This window comes from Dipodomys merriami, unplaced genomic scaffold (assembly GCF_024711535.1).
Source record: "Dipodomys merriami isolate MVZ:Mamm:240054 unplaced genomic scaffold, mDipMer1.0.p SCAF_3, whole genome shotgun sequence".
NCBI classification, from domain to species: domain Eukaryota; kingdom Metazoa; phylum Chordata; class Mammalia; order Rodentia; family Heteromyidae; genus Dipodomys; species Dipodomys merriami.
The window spans coordinates 39,688,495-39,709,792 of record NW_027204492.1 but is presented as its reverse complement, the minus strand read 5'-3'; the positions used below and the strand labels follow the sequence as shown (position 1 = coordinate 39,709,792).

The following is a 21,298-nucleotide window of genomic DNA, read 5'->3' as shown; positions in this document are numbered from 1 at the left end:
GTGGGGCCACAAAGGGCGGGGCCAGGAATGGAGGAACCAGGAGAGTTGTGACAGTTGAGGGGAGGGGCCTGGAATGGAGTGACCACAGGGGAGGAGCCAAGAAGGGAGGGGCCAGGAGGGGGTTAGAAGGTGAAGGGAGGGGCCTGGATGGAGTAGCAAGAGGGGAGGGGCCACGAAGGGCGGGGCCAGGAATGGAGGAATCAGAAATGCAGTGACTGTTGAGGTGAGGGGCCTGGAATGCTGTGACTAAATGTGTAGGGGCCAAGAAGGGAGGGACTGGGTGGGGTATGGAAGGTAAAAGGTGGAGTCAGGAATGGAGCGACCAGAAGAGGAGTGACCTTGAGGGGAGAGGCCTAGAATGGAGTGGCAAGAAGGCAGGGGCCAGGAAAGGAGGGGCCAAGAGAGAAGTGACCATTGACAGGATGCTCCTGGAATGCAGTGACCAAAGGGGAGAGGCCAAGAAGGAAGAGGCCAGCAGACAAACGGAAGCTAAGGGAAGACACCAAGAATTTAGGTGCCAATAGCAAAGGGTCCAAGAAGGGAAAGACATTTGAGGGGAGAAAGTTCTGAAGGGGCAAAGATTGGGTAGTGGCAGAAAAAAAACTGCTAATTTGAGAAGGATACACTGATATACTAAGTAAATGAAGCTTAAAAAAAAAAAATAACCGGGCACCGGTGGCTCACACCTGTAATCTTAGCTACTCAGGAGACTGAGACCTAAGGATTGCAGTTCAAAGCCAGCCCGGACAGGAAAGGCCCACCAGAAAACTCTGTGGCTCAAGTGGTAGAGCACTAGCCTTGATCTGAAGAGCTGAGGGACAGTATTCTGGTATAGAGTTCAAGCCCTATGACTGCAAAAAGAAAAAATAATAATAATAAACAGGGTGTGGTTGCTTACGCTTGCAATTCTAGCTACTGAGTAACTTGAGATCACAGAATGGAGGTTTGAACCCAACCCAGGCAGGAAAGGCCATGAACCACTTGTCTCCAATTAACCACCATAAAGCTGTAAGTGGAGCTATACTTCAAGTGGTAGCGCTAGCCTTGACCATGAAAGTTCAAGACAGTGCCCAGGCTCTGAGTTCAAGCCCCAGAACAACACACACACACACACACAAACACACAGAATATCACTTTATATTTTTTTTCAGTTTTTGACATCTTCAAGGAAATATTTAAACAAATGTTGCAAACTTGGAGGAAAAAAAATCTCATTTCAAATGACATTAAAATTATGTGGGGTCAAATGAGAGCATAAGGCCATGAAATTCCCTCCCAGAATATAATACTGCTTGTGTTTTACCCATTGATAGATTAAAGCTACTAATGCTTGGTTTCCACTTGTCCTTCTATGCCATCATAGCTTATGTTCTATGGGCCAGAAAAGTCACAATGACATTCCATCAGTTTTTCGGTACATTTTTATCTACTTAGTAGTCTATGGTAGAGATGATAGTAGGGAAACAAAACTTTGCTTCTCCAGGAACTAAGATGCTTCATAGTTAGTGTCTAGTAACTCTTCAAAAGATAAAAAAATTTCTTCCTGGAAAATGGTCAACTTGCCAGTAGCCCTAGAAAATGGATGCAGTTCTCTTAATAGAAGACTAACATGAAGATTCACAATATTCATTTTGGCTAGTTAGCAGAGTACTTTTTCAAATTGTTTAGCTTCCCTTAAATTCATGAGGTTTTGGATTAGGGAGGTGACTTGTGTATGCAGTAATTCAAGTCTACAATCCACTTATAAAGATGAAGTTGAATCTAGTAGGTTACCCATCTATTTTGGTCCATACTCACCTTATCATTGCCAAAGTTAACTGAGTCAGATAATACTACTGCTTAAGCTCTAGTACCTGTTAAGATAACCACACCTACCTTGATTTCTTGTTTTTTTGGATTTACATTTTTGATGTTTTTGGATAAATAAGTTTACCTACCTTTTCAAAAGAAGAAATATGTGGTTACAATATTAAGATCCATTCTCATATGCCCTACAGAATACTTCAGAGATGCTGGGGCTCCTTTATAAAAATGGGTTCCAGACTTTAGTAAACAGAGCATCCTCTAGACTTCTCTGAAGATCAGAGTTGTGTAGGACAAAGTGTTATCTAATAAATCCATGCCATCATTTTCAACTCTTTTGTCTAAAGTGTTATTATTGTCTGTGTACTGCTCGTGGGGCTTGAACTCAAGGCATCACACTATTGCTTGGTTTTTTGTTTTCACTAAAGGCTGTAAGTAGTTCAACAAATTGAGCCACACCATCACTTGTGGCTTTTTGCTAGATAATTGGAGATAAGAGTTTCGAAATCTTTTCTGCCCAGGGAGGCTTCAAATTGTGACCCTCAGATTTCAGCCCACCAAGTAAGTAGTATTACAGACATGAGCCAACAGTGGCCAGTAAGCTCTGGTATTTCATTTAGTAGAGCATATCTTTGGTTTTGTGTTTTAGTCAAGCAATCATGAAAACTAATAACACCACCCCATTTACACAAGGTAACATTTAATATGGAGTTTCAGTTTAATAAGACACTATCAAGAAGATTGTTCCAATCCAAACTAGGGGTCTATTGTCCCACATTACCCAATTTTCTATTAATAAAAATTTGTAAAACTCATGTGATTATTTTGATGTATAACATACCTCTTCATGAACCACTACTACTTTAACCCCTGGGAGCAGGAATTTATTTTTTAGTGTGGGGCAGAGTTGTTCATAAGTTTCAAAGCAAACATGCCTGGTCTGAGTGTGCCCTGAGTAGTATCAGGAATCCCTATAAGTCAACTGCTAGGAGAGACTGATTTCCTCAGATGTGAACATAAAAATCTACGATCAGGGGCTGGGAAGGTGGCTCAGTGGTACAGCGCTTGCCTTGCATGCATGAGGCCCTGGGTTTGATTCCTCAGCACCACATAAGCAAAAAGAAAAAAGCCAGAAGTGGTGCTGTGGCTCAAGTGGTAGAGCGCTAGCCTTGAGCTGAAGAGCTGAAGGACAGCGCCCAGGCCCAGAGTTCAGGCCCCACGACAAGACCCAAAAAAATTTCTACAATTAATAGCAAAAGTAGGTAGATACAATGTAGTAGGTCAAGGATATAATGTTTGCCAGGATCGTTTCCCATTCCCCTATGTAAATGTCCATTGCTCAGTTTCTTATCAGTATTCTAAGTTTAATGAAAGAGAATCACTGGGAAATAAAATTTGCATTGTATTTTTATTTTCCATAATATTGTTCTTTAGGGTTTCTTTTCACAAGTCTCATCTCCATGACTGCAAGAGATGATTGATTTCAGAGTAGTGATAGGTGTGGTATAGTCTTTTAGTCAGAACTTGGTCTTGGAAGTTAAACCTCTGAACCCATCATTTTCTTTCTCTGGTTCTTTGGAACACACAGAAGAAATTAATTCCCTTGTGTCCCCTATTTTTACTGTGATGTTCTATGGCTGCAAGTGTTGTTTTGTAACTCAAAACAGTGGTTCTTGGCTTTCCATTATGGTGTTGGATTCTGCATTATGAATCTTCTTCTTTTTTTAACTAGTGGCCTCTTTTTGATGCTTAGTCTTCTAACTCAATTAAAAGTTGGAGTGTCCACATGTCTCTGAAAATTGCACCATTCATATCTCATTCAGATTACTGTGTCAATTCCTTTCCATTAAACATGCTTAGAAACATGTTTGCAACCCTAGTCTTCTGTGAGGCTGCTAGGGGACACACTTGAAATTCTAAGAAGCCCTGTAATACAGTTTAATGTATATTTTCATGGTGTTTAAAAGATGCTCTGCCAGCCTGACTATGTGCTTTCTTAGGTCATTACAAAAGGAGAAAAAAGGATCTTATCGACAAAGTTACAGTTTGGATCTTAAAGGTTCTCTAAGTCTCCTTTGCCAGCAGCTTGGGTCCAACATGGTATTCTTGATGCTGTTGTTTTAGGAGTCAGATTATGTGATACTTCCATTAAAGGGATATTGGACTCTTCTCTGTCTCTTTGCTTCCTGGCCTACCATGAAGTGAGCAGCTCTATTGAACCATGCATTTCCCATCATAATGTACTGTGCCACTACAGAATCAAAAGTAATGGACTGAAACCTCTGAAACTCTAAAGCAAAATATATCTGTCCTGCTGTGCACTGATGGCTCAAGTCTGTAGACCTAGCAACTCAGGAAGCTGAGATCTGAGGATCAGGTTGAAAGCTAGCACAGATAAGTAAGGGTGGGAGACTCTTATCTCCAACTAATCACCAAAAAAAGCAGTAATGGAGCTGTAGCTCACATGGCAGAGTCCTAGTATTGAGGAAAAGAAGCTCTGGGACATTGGCCAGGCTTTGAATACAGGACTCAATACCAACACACACAGACACACAAAAATCTGGTAACCAGTGGCTTATGGTTGTAATCCTTGCTGCTCAGCCACTTGGTATAAACAATTGTATATATGCAGGATCACTGACATATTAATGTTTTTGGAGAAATTTTACCTTACACAAGCTCATCAGAAGGCTGAGTGTCATACACTTCTGTATCTGCAATTTCAACTGTGGGACAAGTAATTTTCTCATCATATCAGTTTACTGAACTTTTTTCTGTGTGATGGCTATGGATCAACTGATGTTGATCATTTCACTGCATCTCTGACTCATCTATGATCAGTTAGGATAGTTGAGATTACCAACTTTGAGAGTCCTCACTTGTGATGCCCAACTAACTGTCTGTATGCTGGGCAGTTACCTTGAGTTGTATTTTAATAGTAATTACCTTTCTCTTCTTACCAGAAGCAACAGGCAGAGGATCATTTTGTAGACATCACAGACTGTAAAAGCAAATAACACCATATCCAAGAAAACCCACTGGCATCACAGAACATTGTAGAATATTGGCTGTACACCTTTATGTTCCAGAGACTGACTAGGAGTTGGGCTTGCTGCTACTGCTCAGCATCATAAGAGATTATTGTACCTCCTGTCACTGGGACATTAATCTCCTTTGAATTCCTGACTCAATATTAGAGCAATGCTTTAAACAAGACTCTTTTGGTTTGGTATTATAGTCTTTTTCCTGGGAAAAGCTCAAAATGCAATCTGAAATAAGTAAATTGACTGAATACATACCACTTTGACATCATTGTAACTAGAAGCATCCAAGTTGGGACTGTCTTTGTATCTTCTCATATCTTTGCATTTTCTGTAAAACACATGTAATTATTTTACAGAAATAAAACATTGGCAATAAAATATTATAATACTATTGAGAAAGACAAAAATAAGCCAACTCTGCAAGAATAAAGCACTATAAAATACTTTTAAACCTCTGTTGAATGCTGTTAAATTGTTTTAATTATTAATGATATGCTTTTATTGAAAGTATTCCATTTAGTGTTTATTTTTCCTTTAAATAAGCTAAGCTTTGGGGGCCTTAGACTTTAAACATTCCACAGGTGCCTTGGGGAAGATACACAGAAATACTAGAGCTGATTGGTATCAAAGCACAACTCTAGTCCAAAAGGCACTGACACAACCACAACCAGTTCAGTATGTGCTAGACCGTTTTGCACCAAAAGCTTCAGAGAATTCTATAGTCATTTTTACCTGGGCCAGAGAGGAAATACTTCCATTTTCCCTGGTGGTCCAGCAGAAGGCCTGTAGGTGAAACAAATATGATATTTCATTTGCATGAAAAGTTTTGCTGTGCTTAGTGCCAACATTGTCCTTTATTTATATTAAGAGGTCTCATAATTAATGCAAACACTATTGCCTCACCCCTTGCTGGCTACATAAGCAGGATATTTGGGTCATTTTGAAAGTCAGCCAAAAAAACCTGTGCTGCCCCCCAGTGGTATAATATTAAACCCAATAAAAAGCTCTCATCGTTTTGTCTTGCCTGTTTTTGTATTTCTCTTTAATAGAGTGTGTTGTTCTGGTAACATGAAGAGAAGATGGTGGAAGCAGCAGTGAAACAATAGCAAAGGAGGCACCAGTAGTAGTGAGAAGCAGACAGAGGAAAGGTTCCAGGAAACAGAGCGGTGTTGGAGACAATGAGAGATGGAAGAAGTAGAAAGAAAATGAAAGAGGGTAAAGGGTCCATGACCAAAGAGAAGATATAGAGCCAGAGAATATAAACCATAGGTCCCTGAAAGAGTCCTAGAGAGTTGCAAAGGCCTAAGGATCAAGGGTTTCAGGCAGGCTAAGCATGAGAAGTGCATTGCTAACTACTGTCAATGGCTGAAGTTCCCGATATCCTATTCTCAAGAATGGAAACACTACTCACTGTTGGGGTTGAGGATCCCAACATTCAAAGTCTATTCAGAAGCTCTAACACTAGTAGGCAATGCCTGCTCAGTGATTAATAATGCTGCTGAAAACTGACGACTACAGTAGTTAACAAGTGCCAGGGTGATATAAGTACACAGCAATAAGCCTCCAACATGACCATCCAGAGACACAAGCCTTTCACTCTGAAACCCTAAAGCAACAGACTTTTATCTCTCAAGGTTTGAATCTGAAAGCCTTGGATTCTATAGACAAACCTTTAGGCTTTAGGCACTCAAGCATCTGGTACTTTTAGTACTAGAAGAAATTCTCCTTGTTTATTCACGATTTACACCTGGGCAGAGAAATCACCCAGCTAAGTTGTAAAACAATTTGATGCTTTCCATTTCTTTGCTGCCCTTGTATATTACAAGTGATAGAAGATCAAGTTCATATTCTCCAGATTATCTTGCCAGCTTGATATCTGATATGTCAATGGAAGATGCTAGTAGAATATTGGAAGTTTTTTTGGGGAAAGATGCTATTGTGTTCATTAGCCATTTTTCATTATTGCTAATGTTTCCTGTAACTTTTTATGGCCGCAGGGCAAGTAGACTCTTCAGCATGAATATGAATTCCTTTGTAGAAGTATGATCTTCTGTGTTGCTTTTAAGGAGAAAAGTATTGGTTCTATTGGTAAGTCACAGATGCCTTGATAGCCTATGTAGCAACATGATCCTGACATATTCAATGGAAGAGCTAACGGCTCTTTGGTAACACAGTACTTTTTGTGTTCTCACAATCATAATTTTAGAGCATGTGTAATCTTTGGCTCTGATGACAAAAGTTATCAGTCCTTCTATAACATCACTGTTGCTAATGTACTTATGTATATAAACATAGATACCTATCAATTAAAACCAATTAACAACAATGGCAATATATTCATCATAGGGTTTATATTAGTAGTCATATAGTTCCTTTAAAAATTAAATTCCAAAAAGACTCCACATAGAGCTCCCCTATGAACCAGCAATCCCACTTTTAGGCATTTACAAATGTTCACAAACAAGACCACACTAAAGCTACCAGCGCGACTATGTTTATTGCAGCATTATTTACTATAGCTAAGATATGGAAGCAACCCAGATGCCCCTCAGTAGATGAATGGATCAAGAAAATGTGGTATATATACAAAATGGAATTCTATACCTCCATCAGAAAGAATGACATTGCCCCATTTGTTAGGAAATGGAAAGACTTGGAAAAAATTATATTAAGTGAAGTAAGCCAGGCCCAAAGAAACATAGGTCCCATGGTTTCCCTTATTTGCAATATCTAGTACATGTATGAGTCAAGCAGAAAAGTCAGATAAGTTGATGTTAGGGAAATGAACCCTAAGATATGTATTCAAATGTTTTTTTTCTTTCATGTGATTGTTTCTAACACATTTATAAGATTATTTCTTTGTTGCTTTGTATGTCCCTCCCCCACAGTATAACCCCTGCTTTCACTGTATTTGATGCTGTTATAATTTGTGGAGGGGAAGGGAAAAAACAAATCATTTAAATAGGGATACAGGTGGACCCATTGCAACAATGAGATGTACAAGTCATTATGTCAAAAACGAACTTTAAAACTTTGGTGGTGGGGAAGGAGGATTGGGGGAGGGGAGGGGTGGGGAAGGATGGTATGGGAAGAGGAAACAAAGGAGGAGGCTACAATGCTTGATAAGAAATGTACTCATTATCTTGCCCATGTAATTGTAACCCCTCTGTACAGTATTTTCACAATAAAAAAGAATAAAAAAATCATCCCAGTTTAAAATAAATAAATAAATAAAACTGTGACTCAGAAAAAAATTAAATTCCGAGGATTTGTGGTAGATAGTGGAATGGTGACAAAAAGAGCTCCCTGTGATCAAACAGAAATACAGGTCTTTCGCAGCAAAATCTACCCCAAGAGAGGACACCAGACAAATTATAAACAGTGAGAGTTTAGCACCAACAAGATGGAAAATGAAACTGAATCCACAGTTTTCTTGACTTGAGGGAAATGTCTAGCTACAGTTTTTTCTGCTCTTCTGTTTTTCCTCCTGAGATCTGCTTGCCTGTTGCACCAGTGGAGGGAAACAGTGCTACAACTCCAGATCTGTACACCTAAAGGCATGGAAAAGAACAGAAAATACCTACACACAGAATGGCTGCCACTCACTGAAGGCCCCACAAAGAACCTTCACACTGCTCCTCATAAGGCCACAGAGGATTCCAGGAAGGCCCCAACATCTACCAACACAGGCACATAACACAGGTGAGTGTCCAGCTACCAAGTCCCACACAGGCAGAGAGCTGGTTGGCGGAACCTTGCCCCATGCACAAGGAGCCAGTGGCCTAAGTGAAGGTTCTGCAACCAGGCTCCCAACCCCCTGAGCGCAACAAAGGCAGAGAAAAGGGCTGTGGAAATGTTCCCATATCCAGGGCACCTATTGCCTAATCTGAGGGTTAGCGAACAGACCCAGAGCCTAAGGGACAAAGGCTGTGGAAATCTGCAAGTACTCAAGGTAGGCCAATTGCAACCCATCCAAGCCACTTCACAGAGCTCATCCTCATACTGATAGTATAGTGACTCCTGAAAAGAGAACTTAATGGAAAAATTTACAGAACCTCTCCAAAGATCATATACTGACTGAATTTGGGGGCCTTTTTTCTTTTCTTTTCCTGTCTCTCTTTAGAAGGTGTAGGGTGGTTTAAGTGTATGAGTATCAATATTTGGCTTAGGTTGTTTAGAGTTGGATGCACAATGTTTAAGGGTTGAGGCTTTTCTCAATTTTACCTTTTCTTTTTATTATCTTTAAGTAGTTATACAAATAAGTTGCCATTAAACAAAGTTGTTTATGAATATGATAGATCTTGATCAATTTTGTCTTCTTTAATGCAATTGGTTGCTTGGTGTCTCTTTCTAATTTCTCCTCTTTTTTCCTGTCATGCTTTGTACTCTTCCATTTTTCTTCTTCTCTTTATAAACTTCATTTTTTTCCTCACTGATCTCTGTGGAAAACTTTCCTCCCCACCCACCTTGGAACTCTAATCTTTTCTACTTGTAGCTAAGCTCTCACATCACAGCTGATCTCTGTAGCTACACTGAATAGTCTTCACAAACCATGAACCCAGATGCATAAATCATAGCAAAAGTCACAAATTCATGAATAAACAAGACAACATGCCACCCTTAAAAAAAGTATTCCATGTACTAGCCCTCATTATATGACAACACTCTTTTCATTTTTTTCTGAAATCTCTACTGCATCCTTGTTCGCTCAATTCTTTCTTTGACATAACAGAGTTCTTGCTGATTTTTTCATATTTTGTCCTTATTCTAGTGCCTTTAAGTTTTACCCATACAGAACAAGGGTTGCAGTTTTGAGAGGAAAAAGACTATAAAACCAAACCAAAAGAGCCTTATTTAAAGCATTGTTCTAATAATGAGTCAGAAATTCAAAGGAGATCAATGTCTTAAGAATTTTTCCCAGACTATAGAGAATCCATGCTCAATTTCTACTCTATATTCACGTACAGCAAGGGTCCATATGTATCCTGACATACTGGATGACTTACTTTGGCTTTCCATTCCTGCTAATCTTGCTATGTCTTCATTAGCTGCTAGCAATAACCTAGAGTAGTTCTAAGCAGTTTTAATCATTGTAATTTTGATTAGACTTCTTCATATACAGTCATCCCTGGATATGTGCAGTTCACTTATTGAGCCTTCATTGTATCACACATTTAAAAAATACATAAATAGTGATCTCTCACCTACCGTAGGAGTTACATTCCAGAGACCTCATGATAGGTGAAAATCCTTGAAGTAGCAGTAAGTGAACCACAGGGACAACTAACACTGCTAGTATTAGTAGGATTAATTGTCCTTATACTTCTTTTTATTTTGTCGGTGGTGGGGCTTGAACTCTGGGATTTTTCTGCCTTGATGGCTTTGAAATGTGATCCTCAGATCTCAGCCTCCTGAGTAGCTAGGATTATAGGCATGAGCCACCGGTGCTTGGGTCTTACACTTGTTTTTCATTGAAAGGTTCACATGTATTAATGTCAAGTAGACTACAATGTTGTTTTCATTACTTCTTTCACTTTTAGAGAGAGGTTCCTATTAAGATTAGACACATATTAAAAATGAGGGAAATTGAGGCATGCAGCAGTTCCAGAACTTACTGAAGGTCATATGACTAGTAGTAAAGTTTGCCAATACATTCAGAGCTATGAAATTGACTGTAATAGTGAAAATACCTAATATGCAAATATGTAGGCATATGCTTCCCTGTTGATTGATAACACCTAAACATTAAGCCTTATGGAAACTCTCCCATATATCCTCACTAAAAATAATAGCATCTATTTGGAGTAGACCAGAAGAATTCTGATATTGGCTGTGCCTTCTCTTATGTCCCCCCAGGGAATATTTACTCTTGTTTTAGAACCCCCAAGATTGGTCACATGAGGTCCTGCTCTTTGCTTATCAATTCTAGAAGGGCTGTTTTATACTGCTTACGGTCTCAGTGTGGGAAGAGCTAGATGATTTGCTCATTTGCTAATTATCCATGCACTATGATGATATAATTGTCAGGTCTTCAGCAACCTTAATTATGTTTTAAAACTTTTATTATAATATTGTTTGAAGTGGTCTAACTCATAGTTTTATTAGCCATTGGTAGTGTATATGTTTTGTTAATGACTCAGATGCCAAAAAACTCCAAACATGGCAACCTCAAACTTGTGTTCTATGTCTCATGTGTTAGTGGGTTCTTTGAGTAGGCCTGTCTCTCTTTACCTGGAGTACCATTCCCCTCTCCTATTGTGAACCATTTGACTGGAGACAGAGTCTTTGGTTCTACTGAATTAGAAATCATAGGTAGATGAGCAGGAGAAACTCTTTCTGTTAGATAATCCTGGGCCTTTGAGTGCTTAGACGCTTGCATGGCAGATGCAGCAGCTTACAACTCCAAACCCTGAAAAATAGGAGTTTAATGCTCTAGGGGTTAGGAGCCAGGAAATTATGGCTCTAGGCACTCATGTTGGAAGTTTGTTTCTCTGGGCTTTAACTTCCACCAGCAATGAATGTTAGAAACAGACAGCAGTAAGCAGCAGCAGGTGACTTTATTGTTACTACTCTCAAACAGGTCCCTGGTCCTGATATCCTCAGCTGTATAGATAAGTGTCCCAGCTCTTGGGCTGAATGTGTCAAGATCTCAAGCACTTGATGGTTTTACAGTTTTCAGTCCAAATACCTTAAGGCTTAGCAACTCCCTGGGACTCTTCTAGTAGCCAGCATTCATATTTGCTCATTTTCAGCTCTTTACAGCCTTCATTGTTTCAATTTTCTCTGTCTCTCATTATTTCTTTCCCAGCTGTTCTCTGAAACTCTAGTTGCGCTCTTCTCGCTACTAATATTGAAAACAGTGGCTGCTGCCACTCCTGCTTCTCCACCACTACTACCTCTCCAATGCTGATTCCACCATCCTCTCTCATATTACCAGTTCAACTTGCTCTACTAATGATTAAAAAAAACACAAGCAAAGACTACTGAGCCTCTTACAATGTCAGACTTGGACAACTATTGACAAAATCAAAAGTAGGCAACAAAAGATCATTGGGAAGGCCTCTTACAACATCAGCAAGCCAGCAGGAAGGTTTCTCTTGCCTGGTTCACAAAATGAGCTGAACAATCTGTTTATATGGCCAGAAAGGGTTTTTGCTGGTTGTATCATGGCAAGCTTTCACTCAGTGAAAGACTGTATATGTACTAATGTACCGTCTCTCATGCAAATGTGGAACTGTGTTTACACCAGCTACAGGCCTGTTGTTGAGTTGCCAGGAAAGTTCCCCTTCTGGCTTGAGTGGACAAAGCTACAGGGTCATCTAGAACTCAGAGTCTTATATGGCAAGTTGAAAAAATTTTACCACCACCCAACATCATAGGCTATTAAACAGAAGAATAAAGCATTAAAAGGGGTGCTTGTAACAAAGTCTTAACATTTACATCACTAGTAATTTGACAATATAAAACAGCACTGTAACAATACTTAATTACTGCTCCAGAGCCCCAGGAAGAATGGAACTTTCAGATCTGACTCATCACAGCTCTTATTTAACCAGCTGTTTCTAGTCCCCCTTTTCACTGACAGTGACACAGATTAATTTGCCTTTCTTCATATACTGGAGTTCAACCTTACTGTTTTTTTTTTCTTTCTCTTAGAGTTAAGGTAGGCTGACATTTGTCCAGTGTGCCTTATTATTATTATTAGTTTGCCTTCAGTCAGTATTTGTATTGGTCAAGCCCTATGCCTTATGGATTGTTACATACTTTTTATAACCTCTGATATAAATGACTTTAGATACATTTAATTCACCAGCATTGAAAACAGCAAGACAACAAAATATTTAAAGAGTAGAAGTGGCTGGGTAGAAAGGGCATTGAAATGAAAGGATTAGAAATTTGGAGACTAAGAATGCTTACGTAAACAAGTACAGTTTATAGCAATTAAGACATTTTCCTTTCACAAAGCTTCAAACACATAATGTTCCTGCCAGTGATTACAAAAGATCAGGACAGTACAGTACATGCTGATTATAAGAAGATAAAAAAATCAGCACACTCAAAGCGTACCATGTTAAGAATATCTCTGCTTGAGATAAGTTTTCTTCCATAATAGGAACATCTAAGTGGAAAGCATAAAACAAAGTTGACAGGGCCAAATAAAGAATTTACTTCTAGCTATGTTTTTGAAGCTGAAATCAAGGTTCAGAGGATATAGCTTACCAATTTGATAAACTATCTTTTTGGGGTCTCTCCCCCACCCCCACGAAAGCAATAGTCATGTGCATTGTACATTGTTTGATCAAGTATTTAAGATGATTTACATGTAGACATAATTAGACATAGAATCACTTCACAAATTTTTATTAGGATCATATTTACCAGGAAAGTTTACACTTATTCATTAATATTACTCCTGTCTCAAACACATAGGCAAAATTTGCAAATAAACGTCCAAAGTAAATCAGTTGTAAAAATAAATTAGGTGAGATTGTTTGGAATCCTGTGTAAACATATGTGGAGGTGTAATAATGAAATACCTCCTTGTATAACTGATATAAACTGATTTTAATGAAAGAGAAAACAAAAATTAATAAAAAAGGAACTTGTTATGTCCAGGAATCTGGGAGTTTAAAGTATATTTTCCCTAGGTATCTGGATTTATTACATACATATACATATATATGCATCTCCTTATGGCATCGTTACCAAGCCTTTCATTCCTAGAAAATTCCTAGTTCCATTAACTTTTATACAACAAGGAAAACAACACCACATCCTATTTAAATGGTCCTGATTAATCTATAAATGGTCCTGATTAATCTAGACATATTCTGTACCATTTTATGAGATTCCCTTTACCCAAACTAACTCTGTTAGCTAGACTGATTACTGTGAGGCAATATCATATTCCCTGAGTCCCTTCATAATTTCCTTCTAGAAAAGAGACAATCTTTGCTATCTATAAAACAAAGTATTAGTTTCTTGAGAGAAATTTTTGGACATTTTGATTAAGTAATGTGCTTATTCCTAAGTAAGAGGCTTTTCACTTTAGAATAGAGGATTTTACCTTTAAATGTAACATTTCTGATTTAATTACAACTTAAATTTTGACTCCTCGTTAAGTATTTACTGTTTTGATTATTTTTTTAACTCCACAGGTAGGTATTACAAATATCTATAGCCATATGCTGGTGGCTCATACTTGTAATCCTAGCTTCTCAGGAGGTTGAGATCTGTGTATAATAGTTCAAAATCAGCCCGAGCTGGAAAGTTCATGAGATTCTTATCTCCAATAGCTACCAAAACCCCAGAAGTTGGGTTGTGGCTCCAATAGTAGAGTGCTAGCCTTGAACAATAGCACCCAGGCCCTGAGTTCAAGCCCCAGTACCAGCACACATAAAAAAATCAAACATGTGTCCATCCTGACATATACTTGGTTCCATGGCAAAACAGAGATCAAATAATAGGGGAAATGAACATTCTTCTATATATTTAGTTATATTTAGTTTCTTTGATATTCTAAAAATTCAAACTTATTCTCTTACACTAAAATTTGTTAATGTAAACATGAGAAATTTTGTTTACGGTTTTTGATGGATTGTACCAATGCCATAATATCTGAAGAGTTTTATCTATGGATTTGGAGTGAGATGAGTTGGATTTTAACAAATATAAACAGTGAGGCATTTCTCTGAGTTTGAGAGTTAAAATTACAACAAAAAAAGAAAGTAAAAGAAGCAAGAAGAGATCAGATTAGAAAGTGGATTAAAAGATTTTCAGAGTAGAGAATACCATATCCAGTACCTAAAACGTATCAACATAGTGTGTTCTCTTCACTTAACTTTTGATGAGTTTCTCTTGATATTAGCTGTTTGTCTCTTTAAAATAATCTCTGAAATGTTGAATCTGGGTTCCTTTGCTCAACCTGTTTATTGTACCTCAAAGACTAACCTTATATTCTTCTTCCATAATTCCTACCCCCTGACTTGTAGGTTGTAGCAGATACCTTTAACCTTAGAGGTATGTAGGAGTTACAGGAATGGACTAATTGATTAAGATTGTTAAATATATGATAATGTAGTAGCACTGACTCCCTTGTTGGATATAATACATAAACATAAACATAAACATAGGCTTAGCCATGACCTTTTTTATTAAGGACTCAGGCAATAATTGTCATCAATACATATCAGAAAATTTTATGGTTTGGATTCACAAAACTCTAGAGCATTTAAACTTTCTCATAAAGTGAAGGCTATAATTATAATTAAAAGGAAGGAAGAATAACCCAGGAATATAAGATGTACATAAATTTGTAAAATCTGTTTTGTCTTCCTGTAAATAAGAGCATGCTTTCCCCTCTAGTAAAATGATACAGTCATTGAAATGTTTATAACATTCACCTTTTAGCTATATCAAATTAATTTAGGAGTTAATTTTCCTCCTCTAGACAATTTTCCCACAAGAAAATTTAAAAGGTAGTTTTTCTGTGGATCTACATGGAGCACACAAACCATACTTAAATGTGTTTTTTATAAGTCAATGGAGTAAGGCATTTGTATTGCTTTCTCACCATCTGGAAACTGCCAAAGATGATTTGAGTGTAAGAGACACCTCGACAGTTTTATTATTCTAAATTTAGAGTTGGATTTGGGGTAAGAAAATAAGAGGCTCTTAGGAGAAACTGGCTGCTTAAATAAAATTACAACACAGGTTATCTTAGAGCAAAGAACAGTTTTATTCATGGTTACCTCATTGTTATGAAAATAAAATGTTTAAGGCAAACATAGCAGAAAGAAACACACAAAAAAAATAGAAATCGTGGCTTTTCCTGAATTTGGGGATATGTGAGTGTGATTGGCAATATAACACTATCAAAGGACACAAGGGGACTCCTGTGCAGTGAAAATCTAAACACAGCAAAGTAAATCTTATCCTGTGATAATGAAGTACATGAAAAATAAAAAATTTACGTGATTGCATTATGAAAATTGATGGCATAATCTAAGATCATTTTTTGTTTTTTCTTTTCATTTACTCTTTTCTACTGTTCCTACACTACTCTATAATGTACCATTATATGTGTGTATTGAAATAAAATGATCCACATAACAAAGAGTGGTTTAATATATAATTAATCTCTTTGCATATTAGAAGATGATACACATATGCTATTGATTTCTTCATTTTATTTGGAGCTTTATAAAAAGAAATTTCTTTTGTGTGCCACTACTAGGTCTTGAGCTCTAGGCCTTTTACTCTCCCTTGGTGGCTGATACTCTACTACTTGAGTCACATGTTCAGTTCCAGCTTTTTGCTCATAAATTGGAGATAAGTGTCTTGAGCTTGCTTCAAACAGGGATTCGAAAATCAAAGCCTCCTTAATAGCTAGAATTATAGGAATAAGCTACTGATTATGAGAAGGGGAAAGAAAAGAAGAAAAAAGAAAAGAAAGAAAGAAAGAAAGAAAGAAAGAAAGAAAGAAAGAAAGAAAGAAAGAAAGAAAGAAAGAAAGAAAGAAAAAAGAAAGAAAGAAAGAGAGAGAGGGAGGGAGGGAAGAAGGGAGGGAGGGAGGGAGGGAGGGAGGGAAGAAGGGAGGGAAGAAGGGAGGGGGAGGGAGAGAAAAAGAGAGAGGAAGGAAGGAAACAGGATGGAAGGATTTTATAGGTAAGCAAGAACCTAAATAAATATTGTTGTTCTGCATCCTGACATGCTTGATACTTTGTGTTTAAGGATAGACATTCTCCACAACAAATTTATGTTCCTAAAAAAGATAAATGGACATTCACCCCCAAAATTTGATTTTTCTGAAATATATTATGCTTTTCAGCTTATTGAATGCAAAAATTTTAAAACAAATGAAAATGTGAAAATTGAATGTTGAACATTTATTTCCTATGCACCAACAGATGGTCTTATGTACACTCTGGAGCAACCACAGGTTTCTCAGCTATCAATTTAGACATGCTGTCCTTCAACTTCAAGCTATAAATGGCCTTCGGTTGACTTCTGTAATGTTTAGCTATAGGCAATAAAGCCAAAACATTTCCTGAAATGTTAGTTCTATTTTACACTCCTGTAATCATCATTGTGTGAACCTTATATTTGTTCCTCATAATTTTCAACATTTGCATTTTCAACATTTAAAATTTTTGCTATGCTTGTATTCAATGAGTTTTTAAATCACATTTTAAAACGAAAGAAGAGAAAAATATTAACAAACATAAAAAAACTCCTCAGGGAAAGACCTTGTTGTTCTGAATGCCAGTGTTCCTCAAGGTTTTGTGATCTCTAAAAAAAAAAAAGTTCATTTGTTCTCTGTGGGTGGTATCACAATGTTTCAGTAAACCATGTATTTTCTTACTTTCTTGATACATATTTGCAGCACTGGTTTGACAATTTTCCCAGTTGCTCATGAATAATAACTGTTTGTTTAAAATTTCAGGAAAGTAATGAGAATTCTCTTTTTTCCCATAGAGATGTTTGAGCTAGGGGCCTAGCTCAGTTTTGTTGCTTACTGGTGGAGCTTTACCACTTGAGCTGTGCCTCTCCACTCTGGCTTTTTACTAATAAACTGGATCTGGAGTCATGCAGACTTTTCTGCCTGTCCTGGCTTTAAATCACTGTCCTCTAGGACTCAGCCTCCCAAGAAGCTAGGATCACAGGTCCAAGCCACTACCAATGCCTAGCAGAAACTTGCATTTTTTAAATAATATGGAATGTCAGGTGCTGGTGGTTCATGCCTGTATCTCCCAGCTACTCAGGAGTCTGAGATCTGGAGATCATAGTTCAAAGCTACACTGAGCAGGAAAGTCTATGAGACTAATCTCCAGTGTACTGCCAAAAAGCTGTAAGACAAGCTGTAGAGTATTGGCATTGAGTAAAAATGCTAGTTCAAGCCTCAGGACTGGCACACACACTACTAATAATGATAATAATAACAATAATATGGAGCTCTGAAGGGAACTTTGTTTTAGAAGTCATGTGGATGAAGAAATGAGACTACATCAACTAAAACATTTCTGCACAGGGAAAGAAACATTCAATAAAATGAAAAGACTTCCAAAAACAGAAAATAATTGCAAACCATTTATCTCTTAAGTGATATTAACTCAATAGAATAAAAAAGAAAGCAAAATACAAACTAGTAACTCAATTTAAAATAGGTAAAGAGACTAAATAGATATTTTTCCAATGAAAACAAATGCCAACAGGCACACAAAAAGATATTCAACAGCACAAATCACTAAGGGAATATAAATCAAATATAAATCAAAACAGCTTTCCTCTGTAATCCTAGCTACTCAAGAGGCTGAGATATAGAGGATCATGTTCCAAAGCCAGCCTGAGCAGACAAATCTCAGACTCTTATCTCTAGTTAACTAATAAAAAGCAGGAAATTTTGTGTGCTGAAAGTGATAGAATGCCAGCCATGAGACGAAAAGGCCAAGCAAGAGCTAGAACTATGAAAAGATGTTGGTCAAAGGGGACTAACTCTCACTTATGGGAGAATTAATAATATGTAGTAAGGTGACTGTAGTTAGGAATGATGTAATACTGTAGTACTACACACTGTGGTACACACTTGTAATCCCAGCCACTCAGGAGTATAAAATCAGGAAGATTACAGTTTAAGGATAGGCCAGGTATAAAGTTTATAAAACCCTTTCTCAAGCTATAGCTGGTGTGGTCATGCTTCATCCCAGCTATGCATGCAGCAGAGACAGGAAGATCATAGTTCTAAGTCAGCACAGGCAAAATATTTCTTCAGAAGAAATTGGGGTTAGTTCTGTATACCTGTCATTCCAGCTATGAAAAGAAGCACAAAATAGGAGGACTACAATCCAAGCACATGCCTTGGCAAAAGACAAGGCCCTGTCTCAAAATAACTAGTACAAAAAAGGTCAAAATAACTAGTACAAAAAAGGGCTGGAGGCCTGGCTCAGTGAAAAACATATGTCAAAATATTATAGGCCTTGAGTTCAAGCACTATTATCACTATTATACTGCAGTGGGTTTGAAATTTGCTATGTATGGTGGTAGAATGTTAGTTTGATTGGGGTGATTATTTTGCATTATATACATATTCTAGATCATTGCATTATATATATTGAGCACAAATATTTTTTAATGCACCACTTATACTCCAATAAGACTGGAAACAAGAAATTACTAAGACACTGTGATGCCAAAACAAGTATCATGAAAACTGGGCATTGGTGGCTCATGCTTATAATCCTAGCTACTCTGAAGGTAGATTGTGGTTCGAAGCCAGCATGGGCTGTGAGTCAAGTGGTAGAGTGCTAGCCTTGAGAAAAAGAAACTCAGCAGGCTGGGAAGTTGGCTCAGTGGTAGAGTGCTTCCCTCGCATGCATGAGGCCCTGGGTTTGATTCCTCAGCACCACATAAACAGAAAAGGCTGGAAGTGGTGCTGTAGCTCAAGTGGTAGAGAGCTGTCTTGAGCTGAATTGCTGAGGGACAGCTTCCAGGCCAAGATTTCAAGCCCCACAACTGACAAAAAATAATTTTAAAGAAACTCAGGGACTATGCCCAGGCAGAGTTCAAGCCCTGGTTAGCCAAAGAAAGAAAGAAAGAAAGAAAGAAAAAGAAAGAAAGAAAGAAAGAAAGAAAGAAAGAAAGAAAGAAAGAAAGAAAGAAAGAAAGAAAGAAAGGAAGGAAGGAAGGAAGGAAGGAAGGAAGGAAGGAAGGAAGGAAAGAAAGGCAGGAAGGAAGGAAGGAAAGGCAGGAAGGAAGGAAAGAAAGGCAGGCAGGCCATGTGTGCTGAAAGATCCCCAAGCCAGGCAATAGTTTCCATCACGGTGTTAGTGTTAATCTAAATTGGCTTCATTTCCCAATTAAACATTGGGAAATATATTTTGCTATTATACATTTTGAGATAAGCTGGTGGCCACACAAAAGTTTATAATGGCTTTATCTGGAAAACAACAAATTGTGATTTTAAAAAATGGAACAAATATGCTAGCTTTAAGAGGGAAGGAGAATGACAGTGGATTGCTTACTGTGAAAGAGTGAAATGAGACTCATGGAAGTAAAGTTATCCATCGACTTAGTGACCTATCCTTCAGATGTGGGAGCATAGAGAGAGCCCTGAAGCTGATCTGCTTGAGCTTCCTTCCCAAGGAAACAAATGGCAAAACTAAAGAAGAGCCTTTTAAATTCCTTGCTACTGTAGTGCATTTCTTTCTCAGGAGTTTTTTTTTTCTGATCCTGGGGCTTGAACTCAGGGCCTGCACTCTGTCCCTGAGCCTCTTTGTGCTCAAGACTAGCCGTGTACCACTGGAGCCACAGTACCACTTCCGGCTTTTTCTGAGTAGTTCATTAGAGATAATAATCTCATGAACTTTCCTGACCAGCTGGCTTTGAACTAAGATTCTCACATCTCATCATCATGGGTAGCTAGGATTACAGGCGTGAACCACGGGGTGGAGGTGGGGGAGTGGGTGGGACTAGCATTTAGGATGTTTTTGTTTGTCCAATCAGTTGCACTTAAAACCACTTCTACATTTATGAGTGAGCATTCAATTTGGCTGTTACAGTCTTATGCATATTTATTTCCAATTTCAGTATAATCATACTTTGAGGGGTTTTGTTTAGAAATGACCTGATTAGCTAGATGTGGTGGTGCTGTCTGTCATATCATTTGGAAATGAAACAGGAAGATCAGAAGTTCACGGTAAGCTGTCAGCTTGGACAAAGTACAGAAGCCCTGTCTTTAAAAAAAAGATTAAGAAAGGAAGAAGAATAAGAAATTTCAACCAAAGGATAGGCATACTATGTCCTGAGCTTAACATTGTAATAATTATAATAATTCAACCCGAAATCATTCATTGCAATCCTAATCAAGACATTTAGCATGCTTTTAATTTTTGGTAGAGCTTGACCGATAACATTTAAATTGCCAAAAATAAAGTTCAAGAGAGGCCACAAAAATATGTGAGCAATTATTTTAACTGCATGTTTGTTCTATGAAGAAGATATCTGCTACCTCTTTTTCTTTTTCTTTTCCAGGAAATCCCACACCTCTTGGGATCTGAATGGAAATTGAACAGACATACCTCGCCGTTACGTTTTAAAGTTCTTTAAAAAGAACATTTCTTCCCTTTAACTGTGTGTTTGGTTTAACTTGGTGACTCTGCTCCTGCTAAGAAACGACCTCCAGCTTTCCCTATCACGGGGAGGGGGCGGAGCATCCTCCAGAAGCTTGGAAGCCAGCTGCACCGCGGGGCCAGACTTGGGGGAGGAGCTGTCTTATATACAGGCTCGGAGGCTTCGGAGGAGACGTGTAGAGGTAATGGCTGTCGTAAAAGCTAGTCATTTCGGAGACTTCTAGAGGATTTGGTGTAAAGGTGAGAGAAAGGGGATTGTTGTTTCAAGTAATGAAAAAAGTGTCTTTTCTGTAAGTTATTGCATTTTGTATTCCTCTAGTTATT

The 21,298-nt window shown here is 38.0% G+C and overlaps 1 protein-coding gene across 5 annotated transcripts in view; it reads left to right on the top strand.

Moving 5' to 3' along the window:
- Window positions 1–21,143: 21,143 nt before the first annotated feature.
- The window catches only part of Pwwp3b (PWWP domain containing 3B), a 36,710-nt gene continuing 36,555 nt past the window's right edge, over window positions 21,144–21,298 (top strand). For 3 of the 5 annotated variants that reach the window (XM_070039988.1, XM_070039983.1, XM_070039982.1), the window contains exon 1: window positions 21,144–21,214. The gene's annotated coding sequence lies outside the window, so the exon portion shown is untranslated. The remainder of the gene's footprint in view (window positions 21,215–21,298) is intronic. The other 2 variants (XM_070039986.1, XM_070039985.1) reach the window with 1 other exon arrangement.